Source organism: Meleagris gallopavo, chromosome 1, assembly GCF_905368555.1.
Source record: "Meleagris gallopavo chromosome 1, MGAL_WU_HG_1.1, whole genome shotgun sequence".
In the NCBI taxonomy this organism is placed as follows: domain Eukaryota; kingdom Metazoa; phylum Chordata; class Aves; order Galliformes; family Phasianidae; genus Meleagris; species Meleagris gallopavo.
Window position 1 is genome coordinate 19,855,221 of NC_139404.1, and position 18,893 is coordinate 19,874,113.

The window sequence follows — 18,893 nt, forward strand, 5'->3', positions numbered from 1 at the left end:
TTGAGGCAAAATGTTTACTGGCTGATGAACACACTACAAGGAAAGTGGGAAAACAGAAAAGTAATCAATAATCTTAAGTAACACACCAGTGACTCAGTGACATAATTACACAGAGCACTACGCGCAGCAGGAAGTTATGAGCAGATCTTGGATGCATGCAATCACACACACCTCCAGCACCAACTGCTGGGAATAGGTCTTTACAGAACTTTGATTTAGCAGCAATTTATGAGCTGATAATACCTTTAAGATAAATCACAAGATTATTTGATTCTTAGAAGCACTTAATCAGCATTTAATTATTAGCCAACTTAACACAAAATTCAATAGTACATGCTACAATCAAATACAGATGTCTAGTTGAAGATTTGAGAATGGTGAGGTTGACTTGAAGCTCACATGCAGGGTATCCAAGAGGAGAATTCTAAAGTCAGTTGTGCACACAAGGACCTTTCTCCTGGTGAATTACCCGCTCCTCATTCATCAGCTTTCAGCAGATGAGGCCATCTGTCTCAAAAGGACTCCTCTTCTTTGATGTCAGTCAGCAGCAAGTAATAAGAAGTGTACCCTGAGCGGTGTCCCAGCTCAGGGGAAGGTCGAGGATCACAGCCTGCTGCTGTACAGTTCTTGTACCTCTCAGATCAATGATCAGGAGCCCAACTCTGCACTTGAACAAAGGTGAAAGCCCAGTGGTGGCCTTTGCTGAGATCGCAGTGGTCTGTGGGTGCACCACTACACCGAGCTGCAGTTCTGTTCATGCTGAGGGGCAGGCCTATTCCCCCACCCCAACCCAATGGGGAACCCTGTCATGGCTCCAGATGTCCTCCAGTGACCCTGTGCTTGTGCATAGGTCAGCACTACTACCAGCTGTAGGTGTTGGCAGTCCTGCTGCTGGCAGACCTGTCCTCTGCTCATCTCTGGTGGGTCTTAGATCTCATCCTTCATTCTTCAGCATTCAGATCCTCCTTTTTGCCACTCTCACATTGCTGCTCTCACACTCAAACAACCTGCACCCAACATCCTCCCCATCAATCCCAGCTTTGCTACAGCCATACTTGTGTTTTTTTCTGACATCACCATTGATGAAATGACAGCTTTACACAGTGTTACAGGGACATTGCTGCAGGCAGCCTGGCTCCCCACACCCCACCTCACTTTGTTTGCCCATTGGGTTAACCTCATGCGATTATTAGACAGCTCAGACCAAGCACAAATTGGACTTTATGCAGCCCTCACAGTGCAGAAAGTATGCTGTATCCTGGGCCACATCAAAAGAAGTGTGGCTAGCAGGGTGACGGAGGTGATCCTGCCCCTCTGTGCTGGTAAGGCCTCACCCAGAGTACTGCATCCAGATGTGGAGTCCTCAGTACAGGAGAGACATGGACTTGTTGGAGTGTGTCCAGAGAAGGGCCGCAGAAATAATCCAAGGGATGGAACACCTCTCCTATGAGGACAGGTTGAGAGCTGGGGCTGTTCAGCCTGGAGAAGGCTCTTGGGAGACCTGAGAGCAGCCTTTCAGTAACTAAAAGTGGGTATAATAAAGAAGCAGATAGACTCTTCAGCAGGGTCTGTTGTGATAGTTTCAAATTAAAGGAGGGAAGATTTAGATTGGATATAAACTTTTTACAATCAGTGGTGTGGCACTGGAACAGGCTGCTCAGAGAGGTGGTTCAATCCTTGCCCCTAGAGACATTAAATGTCAGGCTGGGCAGGTCTCTGAGCAACCTGATCTATCTGTAGGTGTCCCAGTTCATTGCAGGAGAGTTGGACTAGATGACCTTTAAGGTTCAACTCAAATGATTCTATGATTCCTTCTTGGTAGCTTTCATACCAGAGAGCCTCAGCAGAGATGCCTCTTTCCCACAGCTCTGCTACGCACTGCTGCAGGCTGCCTTGAAGCCTTGGCTGCACAGGGCCACGTGGTCCAGCGGGACTTCTTGCTCACAGCCACCCCCTGGTCTGACCGACCTTCTCCAAGAGCGCACAGACCACTCTAGAGGCTCATCAGCTCATTCCCTTCCGGCTGGGAACCACCACGACTGTCAGCACAGCAGCATGTGTGAGACGTTCAGCTGGGTATGTAAGCACATTATTTCCTTTTGAAACAAGCAAAGCAGTCACAGGAGGATAAAGATCACTACTACTTCTGTTGTAACTAATAGCACTATGTCATCCTCTCACTCTCCTGCTAGAGGTGAGGCAGCACGTACACCAGCTGCACTCCTACCGTTACAACTGGGGTTCCCATGCTGACTTGTTCTACTCGTGTGTAGCAACACTCTTTGTGGCCCACAGCAGATCTTACACAACTAGTGTGTGCATTTCATTTAATTACACATTCCCAGCAGTGGTTGGTGAAAATTCTGTTGTAATACAGGATGCCTTTGTACCCCTACATGAGAAAGGAGTCAAAATATTAAAAAAAGCATCATGCTACCAATTTGTTTCAATTGCCTAGTGTAACAAATGGACAGTGATGCATTTAATTTAAGCCACCAGAGTTTGTTGGTTTTTAACTCAGTAGTTGCTTTTACCACATGCCACATTTGGATGTCCCAGGGAATTACCACACTTGTTGCATTGGACAATGGTCTGAAGTTTGTTACAGATTCAGCATCATAGAACAGTTAGGGTTAGGTCTCTCAATCTGTCCTAAAAGCCCCCTTAAGATACTGAAAGGCTGCAATGAAGTGTCCCCAGAGCCTTCTCTTCTCCAAACAGAACAACCTTGCATACAGTTTGCCTTGTACATCATTCAAAAGTTCCTGTCACTTTCATACATTGAACCACAGAATGGTTGAGGTTGGAAGGGTCCTCCAGAGGTCATCCTACTCAACACCCCTGGTAAAGCAGGGCCAGCTGTCCAGGACCACATCCAGACAACTTCTGAACGCTTCCAAGTATGTTTCCATAACAAGAAGCAGCACAACTTGCATACATATGGGTTACACTCTGGATGTACTCTACAACAGTTCATGTCTCTCACGTTAGTTCCCTATTTCTTTCCCTGTGTTACAGGACCAATTAATATTTATTTTCAGCCACTCCTGCTTATCTTCCCAAATCAACATTTGTGGCTGTTTACAGCGTGATTTTAGTTTTGGATGTGCTCAGTTTCCAAAACCGTATCTGCACCATCTAAACAATTAAGAACACATCAGACAATATAACTGTCATGGTTTCATGATTTTTGGTTATCAGTATTCCACATCATAACATCATGTAATGCACTGGGGTTTGACTGCTGATGCTCAAGTTCCGGTTGCCTGTCCGGAGGAGAAGAAGAACTGCATTTCCCAGGGGACTTTGTGGTCAGCTGGGAGATATAACTCCCGGCAAGGTCACCTGATGTTCTCTTCTCTGCTTGCGCTTCTTCGCTTGCCCGTCTTCTCCGTCTGCGCTTCTCTGTCTGCGCTTCTTCATCGGCTCAACTGGACTGCACTTCTCATCTCAGCGTTGGGGTGAGGCTGATCCATCATCAATTTCACACACTCTCTCTCTCCTTATATTCTGCTGATACCATATTTAGTAAATTACGTTGTTTCACCTCAGATTGTTGCCACTGTTTTCAATTATTTTGGGGTCCCCTGTTTTCCTTTTCCAGGGGCACAGATCCACGGATCCCTCTGCCCTTCTAGTCACAGAACCGGGCCGAACCAGCCCGTAAACCATTGACAATAACTGCACCCATTAATATTGCAAAGGCACTATTTGCATTCCACCCAATGTCTCTGACTGACCCACTGCAGGGGAACCGTTAGGTCAGGGCTTAAAATGGTGACTGAGCACCTGGTGAAGGGGTGTGGCTGCCCTAGGGAGCACAGGCAGATTGTTTGTACCTGTGCTCCCCAGGTGACCAGAAAGGGTTGTGTTGGAAATCTAAAGGCTCCTGACCAACGAATGATCCTGGGATGGAACAGAGCATTCTGACTGTTTTAAGGGAACTGATATTTGTGGCTGTAGGTTTTGTAGAGAAAGCTGATCTTGGTAGTTCATCTTTTTTTTTTTTTTTTTTTTTTTTTTTTGCAAAGACTTGTTTTGTAAGCAGGTGTTCCACTTGGGCTCTGTATCATGCACCGGCTGTGCGGGTACAGCAGTGGAAAAAACCCTGTAGGCCCTGGGGAGAATCAAAGCAGGAGAGGCTGTGGTGTGGGAGAGAGGAAAAGTACACTTTGAAACAAGGGATGCTCTGCTGGCACTGCCTATCAAATCCACTGCCAACGTGTTCCTGCTCTCTCCTCTGGCAGCTTGCTGTCTCTCAAGGGTCGGTAAGTAATAGTGCACTTGCTTAGGGAGCTTCTGCTTCCCCCTTACGGGGATTATCTAAAATGGATGCCTGTGTATGTGTAAGTGTGTATGTTGAATAAAAGCCATAACCCTCTGCACTGCTCTGAGTGTATAGTTTGCTTGCCTCTGCTCCTGAGACGTCCTGCCTCAGATCCAAATGTACCCTGAAACATAACTGGTGATGATGATGGGATCCGACTGCCGAGATGTTGGGAGGTAGGCACTGAGAGGTTTGGTTCTTGTTGTTGTTTTGGGTTTTGTTTTGTTTTGTTGTTATTTTTCTCTTCTCACCTTCTTTCTCTTCCTCCTTTAAGATAGGGACTAGGTGGTGGAAAGCGTCTGCCCCAGTATTGTGCTGTTATAGGGCTGGATACCTTTAAAGAGTCTCTTATTGATGTGGCAAATCTGCAGCTTGTGTTAAGTTTCTGTATGTTTATTAATTCTTACTTTTGTGGCTGCAGTAGTATGTGTGCGTTACGATGCATGAAAGCAATTCACACATTCCAGACACAGAGCAGCTGGTTGAAGGAACTTGTTGAAAACAGTAGTAAGTGATGAACTGGAGAAGTGATTGAAACTGTGGGAACCTGGGATCTGTGGAAAATAACAAGTGAAGCTCCCATCTTGCTGGGGGATATTGGTTATGGCTCTCCCTGAAGGAATTTGGCGTGCAACTATGCCTTGAGGGAGCTGGTAGATCCTGTTACCTAGCAATTTGAGGAGGGCCTGACTGCCCACTGCCGTTAAGGGGGAGAGATATCTTGAACGAACTACAGGCCTAAATCGCGTTTGGTAAAAGAGAAATTCACAGTGTAATGACGCTGTGAAGACTCAAGTTGTTATTTACAGAAGTCATCCATCCTGACTAGAGAACAACAGAAGAGGTGAAAAACGCAGTGACACCTGGATCAGGGCATCAAAGACACCTTGATGATTGAGATAAGCTGAACCACCAACAATGAATCTCCAGCTGAAGCTGGGAGCGAAACCGGTAAGATGGAATGTTTTGGGGCTTGAGGGCCTGGAACCCTTGACTGGGAATTTTTAGCCTGCTTAACGGCTTAATGAAGCCTTAAGGGAAGAAATGGGAAACATGCTGTCATGGTTTTATGATTTTTGGTTATCAGTATTCCACATCATAACATCATGTAGTGCACTGGGAGTTTAACTGCTAACGCTCAAGTTCCGGGTACCTGTCCGGAAGAGAAGAACTACATTCCCCAGGGGGCTCTGCGGTCAGAGAGGAGATATCACTCCTGGCAAGGTCACCCGATGCTCTCTTCTTCATCTGTGCTTCTTCGTCTGCTCTTTTTCATCGGCTCTTCTTTGTTGGCTCTCCTCCTGTCTCCCTGCTGTTCAACTGGACTGCACATCTCACCTCAGCATTGTGATGAGGCCAGTCCACCTTTCGGACATTCTCTCTCTCTCACTATATTTATTAGCTTCAACTCTAATTATATTGTATTTTGGTATGTTATCTTGCATTCCGATACTATATTTAGTAAATTAGTTTGTTTTTCCTCAGATCGTTGCCGTTTTTTTCAATTATTTTGGGGTCCCCTGTTTCCCTTTTCCGGATGCGCAGATCTGTGGATCCCTCCGCCCCGCTAGTCACGGAACCGGGCCAAACCAGCCCGTAAACCATTGACATTCTTGGTGGAGAATGAGGGCATAAGCTGTTTTTTAGCTTTTTAGAACGAATCTCTCTGCTCTCGGAGAGATTTGTTGGGAAAGTTTATCTCTTTCACAGGTGCTCTCTGAAAACTAGACCTTGAAAGTCCAGGTGGACTGCCAATATTCTAGAATATTTGTAAACATGGAGCATTGCTATCTTGCTTCTGTAAGGGAAAAAAAAAAAAAAAAGCTTTCTCTTCTAAAACTGCCTTTCAAGGGACTGCATGCCACTGTTTCCTCTTTTTTAATGCTCAAAAGATACTGGGCTTTAATTAAGTTTGCCACTTTTCTCTATGGAGCTATAGGTATATACAATCGATTGAAAACACTGATGGAAATATGTACCTGGTATCTGCATACAATGTGGCATACAAGTCCAGAGGGAGCTGCTAATTCTACAGGACTTGGGATTTTTAAGCAGGTTCCGAGTCTCTCCTTCAAATCCTTTATGCAGTTTTTGAATGCTCACCTGATCGCGTTGTTAATCTCCCTGAAAGTACTGCTCATCATTTCACTCAGTATTTGTATTTACCATATTTTGAGGAAGCCTTCCCCAAAACCAGAGAATACTAAGTGGCAAGGAGTGGGGAGAGGCTTGGGAGAGACTTTAGACAGATGGACATCCTTGGTGTCATGGAACTTTACTCCTGGGCACCTGAAAGACCCTGAGAGCTTAAACAGATATTTGAGGCAGAAATGTTGTGACTCAGGCAGATCTGAGAAGGCACAAATGATTTGGGTCCTGGCTAATGCTTATTGGGCCTTATTCAGTACTATCCCAGAGAGGGAGAGAGTTTGTGAAATTGAGAGAGAGTGTCTGAGAACTGAAAGGGAGAGGTGGCCAATGCTTTATCTTTACACTGACTCATGGATGGTGGCAAATGCCTTGTGGGGGTGGTTACAGCAGTGGGAACAAAATAACTGGCAAAGAAGGGGTAAACCTATTTGGGCTGCTGAGCTGTGGAAAGATATTGCTGCCTGAATAAAGAATATGGTGGTAAAGGTGTGCCACGTAGATGCTCATCTGCCAAGAGTCGGGCTAGTGAAGAACAGCAAAATAACCGTCAGGTAGATCGAGCTGTCAAAATTGAGGTGGCTCAAATAGCCTTGGACTGGCAGAACCAGGGTGAATTATTTCTAGCTCGGTGGGCGCATGAGACCTCGGGCCATCAAGGAAGAGATGCAACATACAAATGGCTAGAGACTGAGGGGTGGACTTATCTGTGGATGCTATTGCACAGGTTATTCATGACTGTGACACATGCACCACAATCAAACAAGCCAAGAGGATGAAACCTCTCTGGGAGAAAGGGCAATGGCAAAAATATAAATATGGAGAGGCATGGCAGGTAGATTATATCACCTTGCCACGATCTCGCAATGGTAAGCGTTATGTGCTTACTATGGTAGAGGCAACCACTGGATGGCCTGAAACATAAGCAGTACCCCATGCTACCGCCCGAAACACCATATTAGGTCTCAAGAAACAAATCCTGTTTCTGCATCCCAGAATTGAGTCAGACAGTGGAACTCATTTCAAAATTTCTCTTGTAAATACTTGGGCCAAAGATCATGGCATTGAGTGGATTTATCATATCCCTTATCATGCACCAGCTTCTGGTAAAATTGAATTAAAAACCATGTTGAAAGTAATGGGTGGTGGAACATTTAAGCATTGGGAGAAGCATTTGGCAGAAGCCACCTGGTTGATCGATACTAGAGGATTGATCAATTGTGATGGTCCTGCTTGCTCCCTACATACTGTCAAGGGAGATAAGGTCCGTGTAGTACATGTAAAGAACATGTTGGGAAAAGCAGTTTGGGTCTTTCCAGCTTCTGGGAAGGGCAAACCTCTTCTCGGAACTGTTTTTGCCCAGGGACCTGGGTCCACTTGGTGGGTGATGCAGAAAAATGGGGATGTTCAATGTGTACTACAAGGGAACTTGATGTTGGGGGAGTGCAGTCAGTAATTCCATGATACATAGGTTTGTACGTGTGTGTGTTTAATGTTTGGTAGTTATATTTTGTTTGTATATATTAAGCTTGATGTAGTGATGTACAATAAGGTGTGGAATGTCATGGTTTTATGATTTTTGGTTATCGATATTCCACATCATAACATCATGTAGTGCACTGGGAGTTTAACTGTTAATGCTCAAGTTCCGGGTACCTGTCTGGAAGAGAAGAACAACTACATTCCCCAGGGGACTCTGCGGTCAGAGAGGAGATATAACTCCTGGCAAGGTCACCTGATGCTCTCTTCTTCGTCTGCGCTTCTTCGTCTGCGCTTCTTCGTCTGCTCTTCTTCGTCGGCTTTCCTTCTGTCTCCCTGCTGTTCAACTGGACTGCACATCTCACCTCAGCATTGCGGTGAGGCTTATCCCCCTTTTGGACATTCTCTTATTATATTTGATTTATTAGCTTCAATTCTAATTATATTGTATTATGGTGTGTTATCTTGCATTCCGATACTGTATTTAGTAAATTAGTTTGTTTCTCCTCAGATCTTTGCCGCTGTTTTTAATTATTTTGGGGTCCCTTGTTTCCCTTTTCCGGAGGCACGGATCCGTGGATCCTTCCGCCCCGCTAGTCACGGAACCGGGCCAAACCAGCCTGTAAAACGTTGACAATAAGCAATGAAAATGAATTTCTAAAAGCTGGTTTCTCTCTTGATGGTGAGCTCACTAGGGGAGGAGCTGACACCTCATGGCAGTATTCAAGCTACCACGAGTCATCGGTCATTTGCTACAGAGATTAGCTTCAAGCAGGTAAAACTGCAGTGGGCAAGGAATCTGGAGTGAAAAAAAGTGACCAAGAAAGCTCTTTTTTAGCCTTTTTTGGAGCCAGCAACAGTGCTGTGCCTGGGCTACCAGCTGGCAGATTGTGGGCGGGCTCCTGTCTCACCAGGGGCGGAACTGACACTGCCTGCTCTTTATCTCTGGAGATTGACCTTGACCCATTTGCTGTGTGGATAAAAAGAGACCAGGGAGGTGGGAACTAGTTCCTGCCACACAACAACACAACACAGAAGGTGTGGAAAGCTGCTGTGACCACCTAGGGTGGAGGCAGTCAGTGTGTGAGGGCCGCCTGCACTGCCCATTCAATAAGGCAGCAGTGGGAGTGGAGGCTTTTTCTTGTGTCAGCATGGGTGAGTGCTCTTGTCTTTTTCTCAGGTGACTTGCTCTACTGTTGACAGGCCCTGACGCCACCACTTCAAACATGGTCCTCACCAGGTAACGTGCTTCCCACGCAAAGACTGTGGCAACCCAGACAGAGGGTCTGCTCAATAATGTGGCAGTTCAGGTCTCTGGCTGCCAGGAGTGCCTCAGCCTGCTGCTGTTGGGGGAGGATGGGAAGGATGCCACTTGCGTGCGGTGTGAGCAGCTGGACGAGCTGCTCGACCTGGTGGTGGAGCTTAGGGAGGAGGTAGATACACTGCAGACCATCAGAGAGTGCGAGCGGGAGATTGACTGGTGGAGTGACTCGCTGCGAGAAAGGCGCAGAGATTGCACTTCCCAGACTGAGGGAGTAATGGACCCTCTCTCTCATCATAGTCAAACAGGGAGAGACAGCTTGAGAGGAGAGGAAGAATGGCAGCAGGTCTCAGCCCGGTGTCGCAGGCAACCCCCATCCCGACCTACTTCAGTTCCCCTGGTCCCTCTCTGTAACAGGCATGAAGCCCTGAAACCAGAGGGAGTGGTGATGATGTGGGAGCACTGCCGCCAAGCTTGCCTAAGGTGAGGCGGTCAGCTCCACGTTTGAAGATTGCCTCCTCCAAGAAAGAAAGGAGGGTGATAGTTGTAGGCGATTCTCTTCTGAGAGGAACAGAGGGTCCAATATGTCAGCCTGACCCTACCCGTAGGGAGGTGTGCTGCCTTCCTGCGGCCCGGGTCAGGGATATTTCTAGAAAACTCCCCAGCCTTATCCGCCCCTCTGATTATTACCCTTTATTGATAGTTCAGGCCAGCAGCGATGGGATTGCTGATAGAAGCCTGAGGATTATAAAAAATGACTTTAGGAGACTGGGGAAGTTAGTTGATGGAGCAGGCATACAAGTAGTGTGTGCCAGTATTCCCTTGGTAGCAGGGACAAACACTGAGATGACCAGGAAAAGCCATCTTATAAATGCATGGCTGAGAGGCTGGTGCAAGCGCAAAAATTTTGGATTCTTTGATCACGGGGCAGTATACTCGGCACCTGGCCTGAGGTCTACTGATGGGAATTGCCTGTCTCCAAAAGGGAGACGGATACTTGCCCAGGAGCTGGCGGGACTTGTAGAGAGAGCTTTAAACTAGATAGGAAGGGGGAAGGGGATAAAGTCAGGCCTACTAGAGATCAGCCTGGGGAAGTGGTGTTGGGATTAGGTGAGAGGTGAGCGGCTCAGCTGAGGTGCGTCTACACTAATGCATGCAGCATGGGCAACAAGCAAGAAGACATGGAAGCCATTGTGCAGCAGGCAAACTATGACCTAGTTGCCATAACGGAAACGTGATGGGATTGCTCCCATGACTGGAGCGCTGCAATGGATGGCTACAAACTCTTCAGGAAGGATAGGCAAGGAAGGCGGGGTGGCGGTGTGGCTCTCTACGTTAGGGAATGCTTTTATGCTACTGAGATTGTGACTGGGGACGATAACGTTGAATCCCTTTGGGTAAAGATCAGAGGAAGGGCTGACAAGACAGGCACCCTGTTATAGATCTCCAAACCAGGATGAAGAGACAGACGAGGTATTCTATAAGCAGCTGGCACGAGCTGCACATTCGCCAGCCCTTGTCCTCATGGAGGACTTTAACTTCCCTGACATATGCTGGGAGTACAACACAGCACAGAAGAAGCAGTCTAGGAGGTTTCTGGAATGCATAGAGGATAACTTCCTGATGCAGCTGGTCAGAGAGCCCACAAGAGGAACTGCCCCACTAGTCCTGCTGTTCACATCTCCCATCTCTGGTGGGAGATGTGGAGGTTGGAGGCTGTCTTGGACAGAATGACCATGAAATGATAGATTTCTCGATTCATGGTGGAGCCTGGAGGGGGAATAGTAAAACTGCTACCTTGGACTTCAGGAGGGCGGACTTTGAATTGTTCAAGAGACTAATAGGGGGAGTCCCCTGGCATTCAGTCTTAGCAAGTAAAGGGGTCCAAGAGAGTTGGTTGCTCTTCAAGAAGGAAGTCTTAAGGGCGCAGGAGCAGGCAGTCCCCCTGAGCTGCAAAATGAGCCGGTGGGGAAGAAGACCGGCGTGGATGAATAGGGAGCCATTCTTGAGGCTCTGGGAGAAAAAGAGAATCTACCGCCTGTGGAAAGAGGGATAGACAACTCAGAATGAATATAAGGAAGTTGTTAGGATGTGTAGAGGTGAAATCAGAAAGGCAAAAGCCCAGCTTGAATTTAACCTGGCCGCTGGGGTGAAAAGGAATAAACTCTTTTATAAATACATTAACAGTAAGAGGAGGCTGGGAATGTGACCACTGAGGATAAGGAAAAAGCGGAGGTTCTGAATGCCTTCTTTACGTCTGTCTTCAAAAGTCAGACCAGTTATCCTCAGGATACTCCTCTCTCTGACCTGGTAATCTCGGCTGGGGAGCACACTAACCCCCCCTGTGATTCTGGAAAAAACAGTCAGAGACCTACTACTCCAACTGGACTGCCACAAGTCTATGGGGCCAGATGCCATCCACCCGAGAGTGCTGAAGGAACTGGCAGAGGTGATAGCCAAGCCGCTTTCCATCATCTATCAGTGCTCCTTGTTGACTGGTGAGGTCCCAAAAGACTGGAGGCTTGCCAATGTAACTCCCATTTACAAGAAAGGTCATAAGGAGGATCCGGGGAACAACAGGCCTGTTAGCCTGACCTCGGTGCCAGGGAAGGTTATGGAGCAGATTGTCTTGAGGGAGATCATGCGGCATGTGCATGGGGGATGACTGGGGGATCAGGCCTAGCCAGCATGGGTTCATGAAGGGCAGGTCCTGTTTGACCAACCTGATCTCCTTCTATGATCTAGTGACCCATCTGGTAGACAATGGAAAGGCTGTTGATGTGGTCTACCTAGACTTCAGCAAAGCCTTTGACACTGTCTCCCACAGTATTCTCCTGCAGAAGCTGGCAGCCCAAGGCTTGGATGAGTACACTCTTGGCTGGGTAAGGAGCTGGCTGGAGGGCCGGGCTCAGAGAGTGGTGGTGAATGGAGTTAAGTCCAGCTGGCAACCGGTTGTGAGTGGTGTTCCCCAGGGGTCGGTGCTGGGGCCTGTCCTCTTCAATACCTTTATTGATGATCTGGATGAGGGCATCGAGTGCACCCTCAGTAAATTCGCAGATGACACCAAATTGGCTGGAAGTGTTGATCCGCCTGAGTCTAGTGAGGCCCTACAGAGGGATCTGGACAGGCTGGAGAGCTGGGCTGAAGCCAATGGGATGAGTTTCAACAAGACCAAAATGCTGGGTCCTGCGCTTCGGCTACAACAACCCCAGGCGATGCTACAGGCTTGAGGCGGTATGGCTGAAGGACTGCGTCGAGGAAATGAACCTGGGGGTATTGATTGATGCTCGGCTGAACATGAGCCGACAGTGCGCCCAGGTGGCCAAGAATGCCAATGGCATCCTGGCTTGCATCAGAAACAGTGTTGCCAGCAGGAGCAGAGAGGTGATTGTTCCTCTGTACTCAGCGCTGGTGAGGCCCCACCTCAAGTACTGTGTCCAGTTTTGGGCCCCTCACTGCAAGAAAGACATTGAGGCCCTGGAGCGTGTTCAAAGGAGGGCAACAAAGCTGGTGAGGGGTCTGGAACACAGGCCATATGAGGAGAGGCTGAAGGAGCTGGGATTGTTCAGCCTGAAGAAGTGGAGGCTCAGGGGAGACCTCATTGCTCTCTATAACTACCTGAAGGGAGGTTGTAGTGAGCTGGGGGTCGGCCTCTTCTCTCGTGTCATTCGTGATAGGACCAGAGGGATTGGTTTCAAGCTACGGCAGGGGAGATTCAAGGTGGATATTAGGAAGTATTACTTTTCAGAAAGGGTGGTCAGGCACTGGAATGGATTGGCCAGGGAGGTGGTGGAATCACCGACCCTGGGGGTGTTCAAGGAAAGACTGGATGTTGTGTTGAGGGACGTGGTTTAGTGGGAGCTATTGGTAACAGGTGAACGGTTGGACTGGATGATCTTTTAGGTCTTTTCCAACCTTGGTGATTCTATGATTCTATGATATTTGTAAACATAGAGCATTGCTATCTTGCTTCTGTAAGGGAAAAAAAAAAAAAAAAAAAAAAAGCTTTCTCTTCTAAAACTGCCTTTCAAGGGACTGCATGCCACTGTTTCCTCTTTTTTAATGCTCAAAAGATACTGGGCTTTAATTAAGTTTGCCACTTTTCTCTATGGAGCTATAGGTATATACAATCGATTGAAAACACTGATGGAAATATGTACCTGGTATCTGCATACAATGTGGCATACAAGTCCAGAGGGAGCTGCTAATTCTACAGGACTTGGGATTTTTAAGCAGGTTCCGAGTCTCTCCTTCAAATCCTTTATGCAGTTTTTGAATGCTCACCTGATCGCGTTGTTAATCTCCCTGAAAGTACTGCTCATCATTTCACTCAGTATTTGTATTTACTATATTTTGAGGAAGCCTTCCCCAAAACCAGAGAATACTAAGTGGCAAGGAGTGGGGAGAGGCTTGGGAGAGACTTTAGACAGATGGACATCCTTGGTGTCATGGAACTTTACTCCTGGGCACCTGAAAGACCCTGAGAGCTTAAACAGATATTTGAGACAGAAATGTTGTGACTCAGGCAGATCTGAGAAGGCACAAATGATTTGGGTCCTGGCTAATGCTTATTGGGCCTTATTCAGTACTATCCCAGAGAGGGAGAGAGTTTGTGAAATTGAGAGAGAGTGTCTGAGAACTGAAAGGGAGAGGTGGCCAATGCTTTATCTTTACACTGACTCATGGATGGTGGCAAATGCCTTGTGGGGGTGGTTATAGCAGTGGGAACAAAATAACTGGCAAAGAAGGGGTAAACCTATTTGGGCTGCTGAGCTGTGGAAAGATATTGCTGCCTGAATAAAGAATATGGTGGTAAAGGTGTGCCACGTAGATGCTCATCTGCCAAGAGTCGGGCTAGTGAAGAACAGCAAAATAACCGTCAGGTAGATCGAGCTGCCAAAATTGAGGTGGCTCAAATAGCCTTGGACTGGCAGAACCAGGGTGAATTATTTCTAGCTCGGTGGGCCCATGAGACCTCAGGCCATCTAGGAAGAGATGCAACATACAAATGGCTAGAGACTGAGGGGTGGGCTTATCTGTGGATGCTATTGCACAGGTTATTCATGACTGTGACACATGCATCACAATCAAACAAGCCAAGAGGATGAAACCTCTCTGGGAGAAAGGGCAATGGCAAAAGTATAAATATGGAGAGGCATGGCAGGTAGATTATATCACCTTGCCACGATCTCGCAATGGTAAGCGTTATGTGCTTACTATGGTAGAGGCAACCACTGGATGGCCTGAAACATAAGCAGTACCCCATGCTACCGCCCGAAATACCGTATTAGGTCTCAAGAAACAAGTCCTGTTTCTGCATCCGAGAATTGAGTCAGACAATGGAACTCATTTCAAAATTTCTCTTGTAAATACTTGGGCCAAAGATCATGGCATTGAGTGGATTTATCATATCCTCTATCATGCACCAGCTTCTGGTAAAATTGAACGCTACAATGGGTTGTTTAAAAACCATGTTGAAAGCAATGGGTGGTAGAACATTTAAGCATTGGGAGAAGCATTTGGCAGAAGCCACCTGGTTGGTCAATACTAGAGGATTGATCAATCGTGATGGTCTTGCTAGCTCCCTACATACTGTCAAGGGAGATAAGGTCCGTGTAGTACATGTAAAGAACATGTTGGGAAAAGCAGTTTGGGTCTTTCCAGCTTCTGGGAAGGGCAAACCTCTTCTCGGAACTGTTTTTGCCCAGGGACCTGGGTCTACTTGGTGGGTGATGCAGAAAAATGGGGATGTTCAATGTGTACTACAAGGGAACTTGATGTTGGGGGAGTGCAGTCAGTAATTCCATGATACATAGGTTTGTACGTGTGTGTGTTTAATGTTTGGTAGTTATATTTTGTTTGTATATATTAAGCATGATGTAGTGATGTACAATAAGGGGTGGAATGTCATGGTTTTATGATTTTTGGTTATCGGTATTCCACATCATAACATCATGTAGTGCACTGGGAGTTTAACTGTTAATGCTCAAGTTCCGGGTACCTGTCTGGAAGAGAAGAACAACTACATTCCCCAGGGGACTCTGCGGTCAGAGAGGAGATATCACTCCTGGCAAGGTCACCTGATGCTCTCTTCTTCATCTGCGCTTCTTCGTCTGCTCTTCTTCATCGGCTCTCCTTCGTCGGCTTTCCTTCTGTCTCCCTGCTGTTCAACTGGACTGCACATCTCACCTCAGCATTGCGGTGAGGCCTATCCACCTTTCGGACATTCTCTTATTATGTTTGATTTATTAGCTTCAATTCTAATTATATTGTATTATGGTGTGTTATCTTGCATTCCGATACTGTATTTAGTAAATTAGTTTGTTTCTCCTCAGATCGTTGCCGCTGTTTTTAATTATTTTGGGGTCCCTTGTTTCCCTTTTCCGGAGGCACGGATCCGTGGATCCTTCCGCCCCGCTAGTCACAGAACCAAGCCAAACCAGCCCATAAACCGTTGACAATAATGTAAGAGATGATTGAATTTTCATTGTCTCAGAGCTTGCTGGGGATGCAGACGGACTTGTTTAAGTCCAGGCAAGTCCCGGGCAAGGGTTGTGAAATCCTTTGTCTGGGGGACAGAGATGGGCAAGGCCAGGGGCAACAGGAGAGAGATAAGCTGCAGCTTAATAGCTGTGAAGTGAGACAAGTAAGCAATGAAAAATGAATTTCTAAAAACTGGTTTCTCTCTTGATGGAGAGCTTTGGTACAAAGTTGGCACAAAACTCTGGGAGGAAACTGTCTTTAGCTCTGGGGGCACCACTAGTCTATTTTTTTTTTTTTTTTTCCTATTCTTTTTCCCTGCTACAGGTGTTATGCTCCTGGAAACAATGTTTGGATAACCCTGGTTCCACTGATGGGGAACAACACTCCTTCACTCCAGAACATCTCAGGCTTGCCCAGCCTGATGAACAAGGACAATGAGGATGCATTCCTGCCACACACCGAGGAGACTCCAGTTCTGGCTCCTCAGGAACACTGGACCCTGGGGTTAATATGTGCTGACCGCTGTTGGTCCATTCCAAATCCATCCATAGCCATCTGAATGAATTACAAGACCTTGATGCTCAGCTGTGGGAGTCCTTGCGATAGAATACTTTTTCAGATTGGGACTGGGGATGGGGACTGCTGATAAACATGATACTGATGAGTTGTATCTTGGGCCTGACGTCCTGTTTCTCAGACCCAAACAAACCCTGAAACGGGGTGGACACAGGGTGCAGACACTCTGGGCTCATGTAAGGGCCAGCCACTGAAGGGAGAGCATCTCTTGAACCTAGGCTTCCTGAGAAGGAGTGCTGCATAGCCAGAGATCCCCTTCATCAATTGGGTGAGTTCAACTCTTCTTTCTGTATATGACTATTTGCCTAGCTGCAAATATTTTGCCTGGTATCACTATGAACCTGTCAGAAGCAATTTTGCTTATTTGTGAGTGGAACGCTTGGCATAGTCAGCAGGATCCCAGGGAAAGCATTCAAAATTTAAAGACAGAAATGGCACTCTTGAAGAATATTCCACAATGGTTTGGATGGGGGAAATCTAACTCCCTTGAAAAGGAATAATCTGGACACATCCAGGGATGCGACAAGGAAGGCTAAAACCCACCTGGAGTTGAAGATGGAAAACAAAATAAAGGGTAACAAGAAAGGTTTTTTAAGTATGTCAACAGTAAAGGGAAGACTAAGGATAATGTGGGTCCCCTCCTGAACAACGGGGGCTGCACCTCTCTTAGACCTCATTTAAGTGCTGCCTGCCTGCAGAAGGATCTCTTTCTGGAGGTCCCTCCCCTATGGAGTTTCCTCTGCAATCCTAGCTCCTTGGAAATGGGTGAGCAATCTTTTCCCTTCCTTTGTAACATCCTTTCATTGCGCCAGTCCTTCTGTCATTATATTTGGTGAGTCCATATATTAAAATGATCTTCTTATGGAATATCTTTAAGTGGGTCAAGGGGGAGAACATCACCCCCCTGGACAAAACTTCACAAGGACATATCCCAGGATTGGGATCGTATTATGAACTAATAAGTTAGCTTCTGCCCACAGAGCACACCAGGTGAGTAACTGTTGTCACTGCCCACTGAAAAGAGGCAGGGGAAGTCAGTGTGAGAACACAGCCCACACTGCCCATACTGTGCAGCAGCTGTGCGTGTGGGAAGTGTCAAGTGGTGGGGTGTGTAAGTGTTGCAACTCTTCGCTCAGGAGACAGGCTCTCCTCTTGGCAGTCTCTGAGACCACAGGCTTAAACATGGTCTCCAGCAGACTTACTTCAACAAGACCGTGGCTACCAAAATGGAGGGCCTGCCAAAAAATGCGGCTGTTCAGGTCTCTGGCTGCAGGGGGTGCCTGAGCCTGCTGCTGCCGGGGGAGGGTGGCAGGGATTTCACCTGTGTGAGATGTGAGCACGTGGATGAGCTGCTCAGCCTGGTGGTAGAACTCAAGGAGGAGGTGCAGAGACTAAGGACCATCAGAGAGTATGAGCAGGAGAGTGATGGAGCTCTATGTCCCTCTGAATAAGAAAGTGGCAGAGGAGGTAGGAAACCGGCATGGCTCAGCAAGGATCTGCTGGGCATGTTGAGGGCAAAGAAAGGTGCGTACAAGCTCTGGAAACAAAGGCGTGTCACCTGGGAAGAATGCAGGGAATGCCATCTGGACTTGCAGGTGGAAAGCCAAGGCACAGGCAGAACTGAACTTGGTGAGGGATGTGAAAAATAACAAGAAGGGGTTCTTCAGGTACATGAGGAAGCGGAGACAGATCAATGAGAGTGTTCCCCCTCTGATAAATGAGGATGGAGAACTGGCTTCCTCAGACAGGAGAAAAAACTGAGGTGCTCACTAAGTGCTTTGCCTCAGTCTCCACTGGTGGTCAGGCTCCTCAGGTCTGCCAGGACCCTGAAGTTCTAGGTGTGGGTGACAGGATTGGATTCTGTCCCACTTTAACAGTGGAACAAGTCTGAGACCTCTTCATAAAACTGAATGTATGTAAGTCCATGGGGCCGGATGATATCCATTCTATGATTCTGAAAGAGATGGCCGATGTGGTTGCCAAGCTGCTTTCCATCATATTTGAAAAAATCCTGGCTGTCTGGTAAAGTCCCTGGTGACTGGAAAAAGGGAAACATCACTCCCATTTTTAAGAAAGGGAGAAAGGATGACCTGGAAAACAAGTGAGCCTCACTTCTGTGCCTGGGAAGATCATGGAGCAGTGTGGAATAAAGAAGGTCGTTGTATCGCTAATGAGTGATGAAGCTCAATAATAACTCGAGCAGGATGTGAGCACCCACAAGGCACCTAGCCCTTACGTGTAACCAGACTTGGTTGTGCGGGAAAACTGTTGTGTTGTGCAGGTATAAAAGGCTCTGGACACCTACAATAAAGGTCCTTTGTTCTGCACCAGAGAAGTCGTCCACATCTCTTTCGCCACACCTGCAAGGGAGCTTGATGCCCTCTTGCAACAAATGGCACCCGAACAGGGACCTGAAACTTAATCTGAATTGAAGACTGACGGGTCTGTAGCGTGTTTAGATAAACGTAAACACGTTGAGAGAAACCAAGAAACCTGTAGAGGAGCACGCTGAGAGAAACGTTACAAACTGAGGATTCATTGTCTCTGTGGGAATCAAATGTTGTTTCTGCATTAGAATTGGATAATATATATATTTTTATTTCATGATCTCCGCTGTCA

General features: G+C 47.0%; 1 protein-coding gene, 1 long non-coding RNA gene and 1 pseudogene across 2 annotated transcripts in view; 1 reads left to right on the plus strand and 2 right to left on the minus strand.

The window, feature by feature from the left end:
- Positions 1–18,893, minus strand: part of LOC146545222 (uncharacterized) — a 31,232-nt gene continuing 12,339 nt past the window's right edge. Inside the window, exon 2 of the long non-coding RNA XR_014881695.1 lies at positions 1–3,510. This is a non-coding gene — a long non-coding RNA (uncharacterized LOC146545222). The remainder of the gene's footprint in view (positions 3,511–18,893) is intronic.
- The window catches only part of LOC146545221 (uncharacterized), a 31,090-nt gene continuing 12,197 nt past the window's right edge, over positions 1–18,893 (minus strand). Inside the window, exon 1 of the mRNA XM_085218184.1 lies at positions 1–18,893. This exon is cut by the window's right edge and continues 12,197 nt beyond it. The gene's annotated coding sequence lies outside the window, so the exon portion shown is untranslated.
- On the plus strand, positions 9,181–10,256 carry LOC146545223 (uncharacterized; annotated as a pseudogene).